General features: G+C 43.9%; 1 pseudogene; it reads left to right on the plus strand.

The window, feature by feature from the left end:
• LOC133814357 (26S proteasome regulatory subunit 8 homolog B-like) overlaps positions 1-1,724 on the plus strand; it is a 50,161-nt pseudogene extending 48,437 nt beyond the window's left edge.
• Positions 1,725-14,713: the final 12,989 nt, after the last annotated feature.

Consider the following 14,713-nt stretch of genomic DNA (forward strand, 5'->3'; position numbering starts at 1 on the left):
ATAATAATAACTCTTTCCATCTATCATCACACTAATGGATTGAAGGGAATCATCTCTAGTATTAGCCACTACAAAAACAAACAAACTTCCAAATGTTAAATGAGACAAAAAATCCCGAATTTCTAATTTTGATGAAACCCTAAAATTGCAGATTGAACACAAATATCATATAATACTAGATAAACAAATTAGAGGAACAAAATACTAATTTGTTGCGATACGAAGAAGACCTAACCTATGGTTACACTTAAGAAAATCAACTTCATAAACCATTCTCTGATACCATGATAACTATGCAAATATTAACAATCCATAGACCACAAAAGCAATAGCAAAAAATGAAGAGAGAAAAAGAGGGGCTAGAGTATATTGCAAAAAGGAGAGTCAAATGTTCTATTACAACAAATAATCAACCAAGCCTTTATAAAAGCCAAAATATAATAAAATAACATTAAATAGGAAAAGACTAAAATACCCTTAATATACTAACTCTAACATTGACATCTTGAAAATTCATTCAAGGATAATGAATTTAATGCGTGGGATTGATCCGAAGAAGATTGCAGAGAAGATGAACAACGCATATGGTGCAGAGCTGAAGGTAGGTTCTTTCTTTCTCGACATAGTGTCCCAAATTATCTTTTATGGGACAAGTTCATTAAAAAAAAGTGTTGAGATTGGTTAAATACATGGTGAAATTTTTTAGGCACGAAGAGGTGCTAAAACAATAACGATTTTACAAAAATCAACAAGTGAAAGTTGATTTTCGGTATAGGTATTTATAAATCAAACTTTTGGGTCCAAAATGTTTATTTTGAGTATATAAGAGTACCCAAGAAGTTTGGGAGCATTTGAAGGTGTTTTAAGACAAGTCTTGGAGTGCCAAAACAGAGGCGTAGGCGATGCGTCGCCTAAGCCTTGAAAAAGGCCTGAGACAGACCAGGCGATGAGTCGCTTGGACAGTTATAGAAAGTCCGTACAGTTACGTAAATTAGCTCCAAAACTTAAATTCAAACGATCTAATCTCATTGGTTGAGTCTAATAGGGGCCCTATACTATTTAAGGGGTTCAAATGAGTTAATTGGTGAATTGATCACTCACCTCTCTCTCTCTCTAAAAGAAGAATTCTCTCTCTCTCTGTCTCTCTCTCTATCTATCTAGCTCCAAGATTACTAGTTTTCTCCAAGATGTTCATCAAGAAAGCTTGATTTATATGAAAGATCAAGACTTGTGTATCCCAATCTCATTCCATTGTAGTAGCTTCAAGCATTTCCATAGAGAATGTTAGGAATATACATTTTTGGACAACAAATCTACATTTGTGTCAAATCTTGTAACATTTGTGTTTCACATAAAATCATAGCTTTGTAATTTTATGTTCTAAGAGTTGTTCATCAAGAAAAGTCCACTCTACACTTTTATCTTATTTGTGTTGCTTTCATTCTAAATTCATGTTATATTTATTTAATCTTTAATTAACAAGATTTGTATTCATATTATGATTATGGTTCTTGATTAATATTTAGGGTTTGAAATATTATACTATTCACATTATTAATTGTTAATTTAATAAAGGCTTAAAAAGATGGGGTTTAATTTATACACATTTGTTTCATCTGTAAATGTGTCTTTTTTTGTTACATGTGTGCACAGAATCAAGAATGTTTGAATTGAGGGAGAGACGGGCTCATGTAAAACAGGAAAACTTTGAAAAAAACATGTAATTATTTTGGGATGTGAATTATGCAATCTTACATATATTTTTAATTTAGTTAGATTTACGGTGTATTTCTCCATCATTGCACACCAAAAAGAAAAAAGAAAACACATGATAAAAATTAAGATTGTAGTAACGTACATCTTTATGTTTATATAACGAGAACAATAGGCAGTTGGTTTGAGACACTTTTATAAGCTAACAAGAGATTATGTTAAATTGTTAGTTGATCCTTAATAATTTTATTAAGAAAAAAGCTACTATTACCAGAAAAGTTAAAAAGTTCGTATTATGTACAAACATAAATGACATTCTCTTTTACTCCCTATTTTATTCCTTTGCTAATCTTCACCACAGAATTATTCAATTGTAGTTTCTTTCAATAATTGGATGTGGAAAGCAAAAGCACATTATATTTGCACCCAAAATTATGATTAAGACACCTTATTTTTAAAAAAATATATATATAATGTGGAGATCTTTCCTACAAATCCTAACTAACCTAACGGTATTAGCTGTAAACTAACTTGGCAGCTAATACTTATATATATATATTGTTGTCTTTCATTTTTTTTAAAAGGAGAGAGAAAAGAAGATAAGTTGTATTGAGAGAAAGAGAGAATACAGAGAAAAAGAATTTGAGCGTGCGTGTTGTGAGGACTGAGTGGAAAAACACAGTTGTTAGAAAGTGTTTGAGATTAGAATCTTAGAGAGAGGAAGGTTCTTGGGAGTCCTGGAAGTGCTTATTCTCAATTGTAATTGTATTCAAAGATTGCATCAATTGATGATGATGATAGTGGATCAAACAGGATGTAGGCCATATTGATCTGGTTTGAACCTGTATAAAATTTCTGGGTGTTCTTCTTGTATAATTTTCTGCATTTAACTTTTGATTACTAACCTTTCCTTATAACTAATTTGATATATTAGTTATTGCAATTGTTTTATGTCATTGTTGATTAAATGCTAAGAATCTTGACCACAAAAAACATAAGATTTTTCCTACAAAATCAGAGCCAGGTTCAACGATTAAGAGGAGAGATCAAGATTCAAAGTTTCCGCATAAAGAATTGTTCAAGAACACAATCAAGAAAGTATGTCAACGATGGCAAAGTTTGAACTGGAAAAATTCGATGGCACCAATGATTTTACCTTATGGAGAGAGAGTTTAAAAGGTATCTTGGTGCATCAAAAGGTGGCTAAAGTTCTTGGAGATCAAAAACTTTTGGCAGAAGAGATGGCTTACTACACGATCATCATGTAACTTTCCAATGGAGTAAGAAGGATATTAACCTCAGAAAAGACGGCAAAGGGTCTTTGGGACAAGCTGGAACAATTGTACCTAAAGCCATCCATTTTGAACAAAATAAATCTTCTTGAAAGATTATATGGTTTTAGAATGAATTCCTTTATTTCTTTAGATGAAGATATTGATAAATTTAATGAGATTATTGTTGGTTTAGCTAATATTGAACATAAGGTAGATGCAGAGAGTCAAGCAATTATCTTGCTCAGATCATTACCAATTGCCTATCAAGAAGTCAAAGCAGCAATAAAATATGGCAGAGATGTGATTGCTTTGGAGGATATTCTTGGAGCTTTAAAGTCGAAGGAGTTTGAGTTACAACTCGAGAAAGAAACTAGGAGAGATGAGGCTTACTTTGTTCGAGGAAGAAATCTAAAGAGAGGCTCATCCAGAGGAAATCAATCACACCATTCAAGGTCGAAGTCAAGGGGGAAAGACTCAAGACAGTGTTATCATTGTGGGAAAACTGGACATATCAGAAGATTTTGCAATCTGTTAAGAAATCAACAAGGGTCCAGATCAAACCAGGACCAGAGAAGACCCATCTACAATCAATTTCATAATGACAACAGACACCCATAAGGAATGAAGTCTCAGAACGATTCTATAGCTATAGTAGAAACCAAAGATGACTGCTCATCAGAAGGAGAACTTTTCTCAATATCTGAGAAATCAGATATCAAAGAGTGGATCCTTGATTCAGGATGCACTTACCATATGTGTCATAACTTAGATTCATTTTTTTATTATAAAGAAACTGATGGTGGTTAAGTACTAATGGGGAATGATGTTTCTTGTAGGGTAATTGGTCTAGGAAATGTGGCAATTCGACAGTTCAATGGAGAGGTGAAAGTGCTCAACAATGTGAGACACATACTCGAATTGAGAAGGAATTTAATATCCTTGGGAGCTCTTGAAGAAGAAGGATATGGCTACAAATCTTTGAATGGGAACCTAAAGATCACAAAAGGATCTTTACTGATCATGAAAGGAAAAAGATTCAATGGACTGTATGTACTATATGGAGAAACTGTAGCCATTGCTGAAACATCTGTTGTTAAGACTCAGGAAAGTGAGATGCATCTGTGGCACCAACGGATGGGACATATCAGTGAGCAGGGGCTGAGAGAGCTTCACAAACAAGGGAGCATAGACAAGTTGAAGACTTGTGCATTACCTTTCTGTGAAGCATGTGTTTTTGGAAAGCAACACAAGATTAAATTCACAACTGCTACACACAATACAAAGAAGATTTTGGAGTATGTTCATGCAGATTTATGGGGGCCAAGTAGAGTTCTGACTCATTCTGGTAAGTTTTATTTCTTATCCATTATAGATGATTTTAGTAGATGTGTTTGGACATATTTGTTAAAGACTAAAGATGAGTGTCTAGAGAAGTTTAAAATTTGGAAAAACCAGGTAGAAAATCAAACAAATCTTAAACTTAAGACACTTAAAACTGACAATGGATTAGAATTCATAAATAATGAGTTTGATGATCTATGTAATGAGTATGGAATCACAAGGCACAAAACTGTAGTTAGAACCCCACAACAAAAATGGAGTAGCTGAACGCATGAATAGGACCTTATTGAATAAGGTGAGATGTTTGCTTATTAGTTCCGGTCTAGGGAAGTCCTATTGGGGAGAGGCTTTAGCAACTGCTAGTTATCTTATAAATAGAAGCCCAAATCGTGTTATAGAGCTTAAGAACCCATATGACATGTGGCATGGCAAACCTCCTAGTCTTAAACACTTGAGAGTTTTTGGTTGTGCAACATATGCACACCAAACAGAGGAAAAACTAGATGCTAGATCCATTAAGGGAATTTTTCTTGGATACCCTTTAGGCACAAAAGGATATAGGGTATGTTTGAATCAAAATGGTAGACCTAGGGTCATAATTTCAAGAAATGTAGTGTTTAATGAATATGAGATTCCTCACTTGAAAGTCGAGAAAGGTTGTGATGTTTATGGTGCAGGTGCATTGAAAAAGAATGATGACTTGACAAAGTTTGAGATAAAACTGAAAGGATATGAACCAAAAATGAGAAAGGCAACACGCCAGATGAAGATTATGCTCAAGATCAATCAGACTAGTCCACAACTTTAATAGGATATCAACTAGCAAGGGATCGTGTGAGAAGAGAAATTCACCCACCCAACTTTAATAGGCCGTCTTGGGAAAGCCTTAGAAAAAATTCTTCTTATTTGTTCCCAATCAGGGTTCTGTGGATCTTTGGTGATCCCGGATCTGTTTCAGAGGGGACTCTTCGAACCAGCTCGTAGGAGAGCCCCCATACCTTGACCAACCTTTTTGGGTATTGGTTCTAACTGCTTGGTTGTTTGCTTTGTTCCCTTTTATTCACAGATCATCATCCATGAGTCACGGCATCACCCTCCATCCGGAAGAGTACGTCCAAGTGGCCCCTTTCGTCCTGGAAGGACATAAACCCCCCAGTGGCAACACGTGGGAGATGGATGGGGAAAAGAACCTATTTCGGAATTACCGGATGTTAGATATCTTGGAGAAGCATTTGGGCGTGGAGTCGACTCTTGGACTATTTTATAACCGCCTAGTCAGGAAGGAGGAAAAGGCCCACACCAGCGTGGGAAAATTTGGGGCCTGGAGCATGGGCCACATCAGCGGGGGGGCCACTCTCCCGTTCCACGACTATTTCACGCAATTCCTTAAGTTCCTAGGGATCGCACCGTTTTAGCTCTTGCCCCAAGCTTACTGACTCCTCGCGGGATGGTGCATCTTCTGTGTGGCGAAGGAAATATCGAAGCCGACCCCGACTAAGGTGTTGTACTTTTATAAGCTGGAGCCGCATCTTAACGCCAAGGATAAGACCCGGGACGACTTCTACAGACTGAAGCCTCGTGGCAATTATCCTGCCCCCACCAGTTCCTGGAAACATCCTCCGGATGTCAGACACTATTGGTTTATGACATCCGGGTTCCTCTTGGATAAGAACCCCACGTTGATGCTGGACTTCCAGCGAGTGGGTAAGTAGTCTCTTTCTTCCTAGTTTAATTCGTTCTTTTTATTCTTTTTGTTATTCTCTTTCAACTTACAGTCCTTGATGACAGGACCCTATGCCCAGACCCCTCTTACCCAATCGATCCTTGACCGGAAGAAGTTCTATGCCACGTTAAGCACAGAGGACTTGGACGTAGGGGCTATGTAAACATTGCCAACCTGCAAGTAGTTGGGATGTTGGCGGCCAACCAGAAGATTGTGGCCCCTAGCCTCCCAGGGCTACAACGGGAGAAAGATCCGGCTTTGAGGGAGGAACCAACCCTCGAACATATCAAGGTTGTGGAAGACGCGGCCCGAGCGGATGCGGCGAAAAAGAAGAGGGAACAGGCTCAACAAATGGAGAGGGCCGCCTCCGAGGAGCTAGAAGCTCTCTTTGACGAGGCTCAGCCGAACACGGGGACTCCCGGGGCTAGTGTATCGGGGCAAGGTAATTCGCCTTTGCTTTTGACTTATGCTCCCCATTTTGGGGACTTAGTTAGGGATAGACTAGTTTGTCGAGGCCCCCTGTTCGGGGCCGTTAGAGAAATGAGACCTTCATCCCCCATCGTTGTAGACCTAGAGACTCTCATGTACTCGTCCGGGTTCCTTCAATATGGAAACTTCCTGGACCTGGACGACATGGGAGACCGAATTCATTCTTTCGCTCTAGGAGAATTAAGTCGAGCCCGAGTTTTAGATAAGGGTTCGTCCCGGAGGACCTTAGCCTAGTTTTTCTTTTGAATCACTTCTTATCCTTATTCGTATACTTTGCTGACTTTCTTTGTGTTTGTCTATTTCAGAAGGATCCGATATGTCTATCCTTGTGGTCAAGATGAAGCAGGCCCTTGAGGCCCGAGCGACCAAGGCCAGGGCATCGACCAAGAAAGCTACCAGAGGTGCGTCCAAGAACAAGGTGTTAGACGTGATTCTTGGGGGCTTAGTGCCGAAGCCGAGTACGGTAGAGGAGGCCTCAGCCATGATCCATACTATGACGGTTCATACCGAAGCTGTCCCGCCCCAACCTGCTCGACCTTCGGTCATTGACCTGGAGTAGGAACCTGTGGCGAGTCGGGGGTCCGAAAATAGGGTTGCGAACTCGGCTGCTAGTGAGTCCGTGAACCAGGCGAAGAGGGCCAAGAATAAAGACCTCTCCTTGGCTGAGAATTCATCTGGGGAAAGTTAGTTCGCCACTTGGGAACTTCCAGAGGCTCCCATGCTCCCCGTCAATCCGGCTCTTCCTGAAGAGGGGGAGATGATCCTGCGGGAGGAGCGGTGAAAGATGGTGTTTCATACATGGGAAGACGACCGGGGAAAGAAGGAGGAGGTTTACCGAGCTCTGACGATCCGTCGTAAGGTTGAGTTCTCCGAGCGTCCACTGCCTTCAGTGCTTCTCAACCGATCATGGATCGGCTCGTTGCCGAGACTGGGTTTCGCTTCAAATTGGGGCAGGACACAACCTCATTCGCTGTGGACCTATTGGAGCAGGTTGGGACTACCATGTCCAATCTTCAGTTGAAGCAGTACACCACCTTGGCTAACCAGGATGCTCTGTTCATCTCCCAGGCTATTGGTCACCAGGGCACTGCTGTAAGTCATCTGCCCGTATCTCCTTTTTCTTTTCGTATTTTTAATCCGTATTTTGTTTTAACTTTGATTTGTTCTAGGATGCTTTACTGGCTCACCGGAATGTCGACTTGGTGGCTGAGATGGCGATGAAATTGGAGACGGGCCAGCTGGAATTGGAGGCGGCTGTGAACTAGCGGGAAGCCGCTAAGGAAGCCCTGGCCAAGGAGGTGGCCCAAGACAAAGCAGACTGCGAAGAGGACGCTCGGGCCCGGTTCTAGCTTGAAGAAACTTCATCCCGGAGAGAAGCTGAGTATAAAAAGCTGGTGGCTAGTATGGAGGCGGAGCTTCTCCGTGTTCGGGGCTCTGAGGAATCGTCTAAGGCTCTCCTGGCGGCAACCAAAGCCCAGTCTCGCCAGGATCAGGAGAAGATCACCGCTCTTGAGTCTCGGCTCCAAGCCTTGGACGATCTGCTTCAGCTGGAGGTGAAAATGCACGGGGAGGCCCATCAAGGGAAAGAGCAGGCGGATGCCTTGTTGGAGGCCACCTTCGACGAGGCTATCTACATGGCTTGGCTCCAGGATAAGAACATGAACCTCCTGCTTTACCCCGATCTTGCTGCAAAAGGAGCCGAGTTCGAGGCTAAGGAGAAAGCTGACGCGGAGCCCTTGGACTAGGAGGAGACAGACGGGGCCAACCCGGAGGCATCAAGACATGGAGAAGCCTAAGCCCGGGTCTTTTACTTTATGTTTTTCTTTCTCTTTTTTTTTGCAACACTTTTATGGACGCGGGTGTGTCCACAACAATTTTTATGTGTATCTAATTTTTCCTTTTGCACAACTTTTTCCCGTTCAATTCGTTAGAATCTCACTAAGTGTTTTACCACCTTGCATGAAAGAGTCGAATATTCGGTCCTGGTTCCAATGTTCGGGACCATTTGGGAAAAATAGAAAATGTTTATTACGCCTGGGGAACCGTGTTCGTCCCGATTTCATAATACGGGCTCCAATAGCCTGGACCATCGGAGATCTCTTTAGATTTTAACTTTTTAACTCGCTTTAATCCTGCTGTTCAGGTTCCAACGGCCTAGGCCATTAGAGAGTTAACAATTGTCACCAAGTTTGTTTGTCCTAATTTTGGTGTTCATATTCCAACGGCCTGGGCCATCAGAGACCAGTTGATCAACTTATTTTGGACCTATGGGTAAGGTTCCCATGTTCTGGGCCATTTATAAGACTGATTTTAGATAATTCTTACCTAGGACTCACGTTCTAACAGTTTTGGGCCGTTATGGCGAAGACATGGACATGTATCTGGTTATCCGGGACCACGTTCGGTCAACCAATTTTCACGTTTTGTATACTCCTGGACCACGCATGACCGAGCAGGGACTAGGCTTGACCCTTGCGTTCTATCGAGTTAGTACCCCCGGACCATGTATTTCTAGGTTGGGACTAGGCCTTAGCCTTGCGTCCTTTTGGGTTTGTACCCCCCAGACCATGTGTCTCTAGGTTGGGACTAGGCCTTAGACTTGCATCCTTTCGGGTTTGTACCCCCCGGACCATGTCAGTCCGGGTTAGGACTAGGCCTTAGCCTTGTGTCCTTTCAGAATTGTACCTCCCGGACCATGTCAGTTCGAGTTGGGACTAGGCCTTAGCCTTGCGTCCTTTCAAGTTTGTACCTCCCGGACCATGTTAGTCCAGGTTGGGACTAGGCCTTAGCCTTGCATCCTTTTGTTAGGAGTTGGGTTTCTGCTACCCCCAGTTTGTACGGTTCGAACTAGGACTAAATTTTGTGTTTTGCATCCCGTTTGTTCTTGTTCCTGGACTTGTTCGTACGAATGGATATACCCCCCCAAGTGAGCGAAAATTGTAGTCTTGGGTCACTTGTTTATGGATACGGATGCGAATTTCCATTTCTTTACAATATTTCTTTATGATGTTTTGCACACATCATTTTTATTAACTAAGAAACCGCCCTGGGGCGTACATTGCTTACAAGAAAAATTAAAAGTAGGAACATGCCCTCCTGACTATTGATAGTACTTACGGAGATGTTCCGTGTTCCAGGCCCTTGGGACCTCTGTTCCATCAAGTCGCCTTAAGCGATATGTTCCCAGACACACTTCATGTTGGATTTCGTATGGTCCTTCCCAGTTTAGGCCCAGAACCCCCACTCCCGGATCTTGGGTTGCAGGGAAGACTCTTCTCAGGACTAGATCACCGGTTTCAAACCTTCGGCTTTTAACTTTAGAGTTAAAATGCCGAGCAATCTTGCCTTGGTACATCTTCAACTGAACCTGGGATTCTTCCCGGATCTCCTCGATGAGGTCTAAAGATTCCTGGAGTAGGGCGTGGTTCTGAGTGGGATCATATGTGTCCCTTTTGTGGGATGGGACAACTGTTTCCACTGGGATGACTCCTTCGCATCCGTATACCATGGAGTAAGGAGTGTGTCTGGTAGACGTTCTTTCGGTGGTCCGGTATGCCCATAATACGCGGGGCAGCTCCTCTGGCCACTTGCTTTTGCAATCTTGAAGCTTTTTCTTCAATGTTCCCTTCAAGATCTTGTTCACGACCTCTGTTTGCCCGTTTTCTTGAGGTCTAGAGACTGCGAAGAAGCTTTTGATGATGCCATGCCTTTCACAGAAGTCAGTGAAATGGACGTTGTCAAATTGCTTCCCGTTGTCGGACACGATCTTGTAGTGGAGGCCATATCGGCACACAATGTTGTTGATGACGAAGTCCAGGACCTTTTTTGAGGTGATGGTGTTCGTGGGTTCCGCTTCGACCCACTTGGTGTAATAGTTGACGTCCACGATAGCGTATTTCACACCACCCTTTCCGGTTGGGAGCGACCCTACTAGGTCGATGCCCCACACCGCGAAGGGCCAAGGACTCATCATTAGAGTTATTTCTGTTGGAGGGGCTCGCGGGATCTTCGTGTACCTTTGGCATTGTTCGCACTTGCGGACGTAATCAACACAGTCTTTCTTCATGGTTGGCCAGAAATATCCTTGCCTTAGGATTTTCTTAGACAAGCTGAGTCCGGCTGTATGATCTCCGCAAAAACCTTCGTGCACCTTGTGCATGATTGCACTCATTTCGGTCCCAGATATGCATCGAAGGTATGGCATGGATAGCCCTTAGCGATAGAGTTTTCCTTCCATCATGATGTATTTGGGGGCCTGGTACTGAAGCTTCCTGGATGCTGCCCTGTCCGTGGGCAACCCCCCGGTTGTTAGGTATTGGATGATGGGTCCCATCTAGGACGTGGAGTAGTCTATAGCATTGATCGTGGGGGCTTGAATACTTGGTGCAGGGAGATGGTTGATCGGGACAAGCCCGAAGAGTTCTACCTCAGCATCCGTGGCCAGTTTTTCCAACGTGTTTGCAAACACGTTTTGTTCCCTGGGGATCTAGCGGATGAAGTGTTTCTTAAAAGATTGAAGTAGCTCTCACGTTCGTGTCACATAAGTCTTTTCCCTTTTTGTTTGGTATTCCCACGAGATTTGTCTGACAACTAATTGGGAGTCGCTATAGACCTACAGACTTGCGGCCCCTACTTCCTGGGCTAAGCGTAATCCGGCCAGTATGGCCTCGTGCTCGGCCTCGTTGTTCGATGCCTTGAATTGGGATCGCAGGGCACTTTGTAACTGGTGTCCTTGTGGTGACACTAGGATGATCCCGGCTCCTGCTCCATTTTCGTTCGAGGCTTTGTCTACGAAAACTTTCCACAAGGGTACCGTGGGATCGATGTGATTGTCATCTTTAGTGATCCCGGTGCATTCCACGATAAAGTCAGCCAGGGCCTGCCCCTTGATTGATATTCTGGGGACATACGTAATGTCGAACTGACTCAATTCCATGGACCACTTCAGGAGCCTCCCCAATGGTACGTGTTTTTGTAACACTTGACGTAAAAGATGGTTGGTCAGCACTCTTATGGCATGGGCTTGAAAGTATGGCCTAAGCTTCCGGGATGCAATTAGTAGGCAAAACGTCAATTTTTTGATTAGTGGATATCATGACTCTGCACCTAATAACCTCTTGCTTACGTAATAGACCAGGAGCTGGGCCTTCTCTTCTTCCTGTACTAGTGCGACACTGATGGCGTGTTCGGTCACGGCCAAATAGAGGTACAATAGCTCTCCATCCACCGGCTTTACTAAGATTGGCGCTCGGGCTAGATGCTCTTTAAGTCTTTGGAAAGCCTCTCTGCATTCGGCTAACCATTCAAACCTTTGGCTTCCTCGAAGGAAGTTAAAGAACGGGATGCATTTGTCCGTGGCTTTCGAGACAAAACAGCTCAGGGCGGCTATTTGCCCTGTCAAGCTTTGAACGCTTTGTGCTTCCGTGGCGAGGGCATATCAATCAATGCTTTGATCTTGTCCAGGTTGGCCTCTATTCCTCGGTAGCTTACTATGAAGCCCAGGAACTTTCCGGATGCCACACCAAAGGTGCACTTCTTGGGGTTCAACTTCATCCCATTCTTGCAAATGATTGCGAATGCTTCTGCCAGATCATCGGCATGTCCTCCGGAGGTCTTGGACTTGACCAACATGTTGTCAATATAGACCTCCATATTCCTTCCCAGTTGGGCTTGGAACATTCTGTTGACGAGCCTTTGATACATGGCTCCGACATTTTTGAGTCCAAAAGTCATGACGATGTAGCAGTACACCCCCTTGTCAGTTTGAAAGTTGGTGTGTTCCTGGTCCGCTACATGCATTGAGATCTGGTTGTAGCTTGAATAGGCATCCATGCAGCCCAAGATCTCGTAGCCGGATGTTGCATCTACCATTTGGTCGATCCAGGGTAGAGGGAAACAATCTTTGGGGCAAGCCTTGTTGAGGTCTGTGAAGTCGATGCAAGTTCTCCACGTCCCGTTTGGCTTGGGCACCACCACCGGATTAGCTAGCCATATGGGATACAAAGCTTCTCGGATGAAGTTGATTGAGTATAACTTCTAGTTTGAGGGCCTCTGCCCTCTCCGCCCCCAGAGGTCTCCGTTTCAGTTGGACCGGAGTCGCGCCCTTGTCGATGTTCAAGGCGTGGCAGATGATGTTGCGATCGATCCCAGTCATATCCAAATGAGACCAGGCCAGGACATCATGGTTCTCTTTCACTCGGGCAATGATGGCGGCCCGGACCTCTGCATTCAGGTTATTCCCGACTTGGATTACCTTGGTCGGGTCGATGTCGCTGATGCACACCTCTTCAATTTCTTCCATGGGCAGTGCGCGGTCCGCAGATCTAGTTCGTCCTCTTCCCAGACCATCCTTCGCGCCGGGGGAGGAGGCGGGACTGGATTGATGTTTTCCTCAAGAGGTTCTTCGCGGACCATATAAATAGGTTTGGCAGATATGTGGTAACACTTTCAGGTGCTCTTTTGGTCTCCCTGGGCCGTTCCTACCCCTCCGTTGTCGCATGGGAACTTCATGCAGAGGTAGCGGATGGAAGTGATAGCACCGAAATCGACTAGTGCGGGCTGACCGAAGATGATGTTGTACGCAATGGGGAAGTCCACCACTATGAACGTACAAAATTTGAACGAGCCTTGGATCTCGTTCCCCAGCGTTACGAGTAGTTGGATCTTCCCCATTGGGAGTATTGAATCTCCATTGAACCCGTAGATCTGAGATGGGTATGAGGCAGATCTGCCTTAGTCAAGCCAATCGCGACGAAGACTGGCTTGAACAAAATGTTGACGGAGCTTCCGTCGTCCACCAATATTCAGGACACCATCTTGTTAGCTATTTGGGCATCGATGACCAGAGGATCATGATGTGGGAAGTGGACGTTTCGGGTGTCTTCTTCCGTGAAGATGATGGGGAGGTTCAACAACTTTGGTCGTTGGGCCGGCGCTTGGACCAAGGCATATACCTCTTGGTTATGGTCAAGCTCGCTGAGGTAGCACTTTTGATCATTCCGGGATGGTCCCCCCAGGTGTGACCCACTCGAGATGGTGGCTACATGACTATCTACTCGCGGGGGCGTGGTTCCGGAGGGGTAGGGCATCCCGGGTCTGAGTGCCTGCACAATTGGGGCCCCTTGAGGGGCCTGTGCTCCCGGGCCTGTCGTGTATCCTCCCTTGGGGGAGGGGCTGGTACGCTCCAGGTGCACCCGGGATCACGGGTTGTTCGGGAACTTCTGGCACTCCCGGAACACCCACGGGCATCTTGACCCACTGGTAGAGATGTCCTAGCTTGATCAAATTCTCTATTTCGTCCTTCAGCTGACGACACTCTTCGGTCAAGTGACCCACATCTTTGTGGTACGCACACCTCTTGTTGGTGTCCCCCTTTGAACATGGGGGTGGGTTTCCGGTAGTGAACCGTTGTAACGACCCAAATTCACTAATAAGGCTTAAGGGCCTTGATTAGTGTGCCTGGAGGGCATATGGGGATTTATGTGTGACTTTAATGAGTAAAATGCATGGTTATGATTTAAAGCATGTTATATGACTATTTGACTATTTGAGATGCATGACTATGTGTATTAGTATGCATGTAGGCTCTGATTGTGTTAGAAGGGCATAATTGTAATTTTGGCCACTTTGGGCATAACTGTATTGATACGTGCTGATTGTTGAGACCACATTGTGATGTGGATGTATCTGTGATTTGTGACTCGAGACGATCCCAGAGAGAGCAGATTAGCGGAAAAGTCCAGGCGAGAATTTATATCCGGCTCGGGGCGGGCCTGGGGGTATAAACAGGAATTTAGAGAATATATTGAGATTAATTTTGATGATGAGGAATACATATTTGGTGATTTATCAGGTATTGGGAAGCAACGGGAAAATATTAGAGACACTTGAGGAATTAGCGGGAATTGGGTAAAATGACTAAAATGGCCCTACATGGACAAAAGGGTTTAGAATTAATAGGGAGGGCATTTTGGTCAATTGGCTTCTTAGAGATAAGTTTATTGAGGCTTTATATACTTAGTGGGATTGATAGAGAGAGTGATATGGCTGTGGAAAAGAAAGAAAAAGGAAGAAAAAGAAAAAGAGAGAAAACAGAGGGGTTTTTCCAAATGGGGCGGTTTGTGGATTCTAGCACCATTTCTCTTCAAATTTCTTGGAGCAAAGCTCAGTGGAG

Source organism: Humulus lupulus, chromosome 2 (genome assembly GCF_963169125.1).
Source record: "Humulus lupulus chromosome 2, drHumLupu1.1, whole genome shotgun sequence".
NCBI classification, from domain to species: domain Eukaryota; kingdom Viridiplantae; phylum Streptophyta; class Magnoliopsida; order Rosales; family Cannabaceae; genus Humulus; species Humulus lupulus.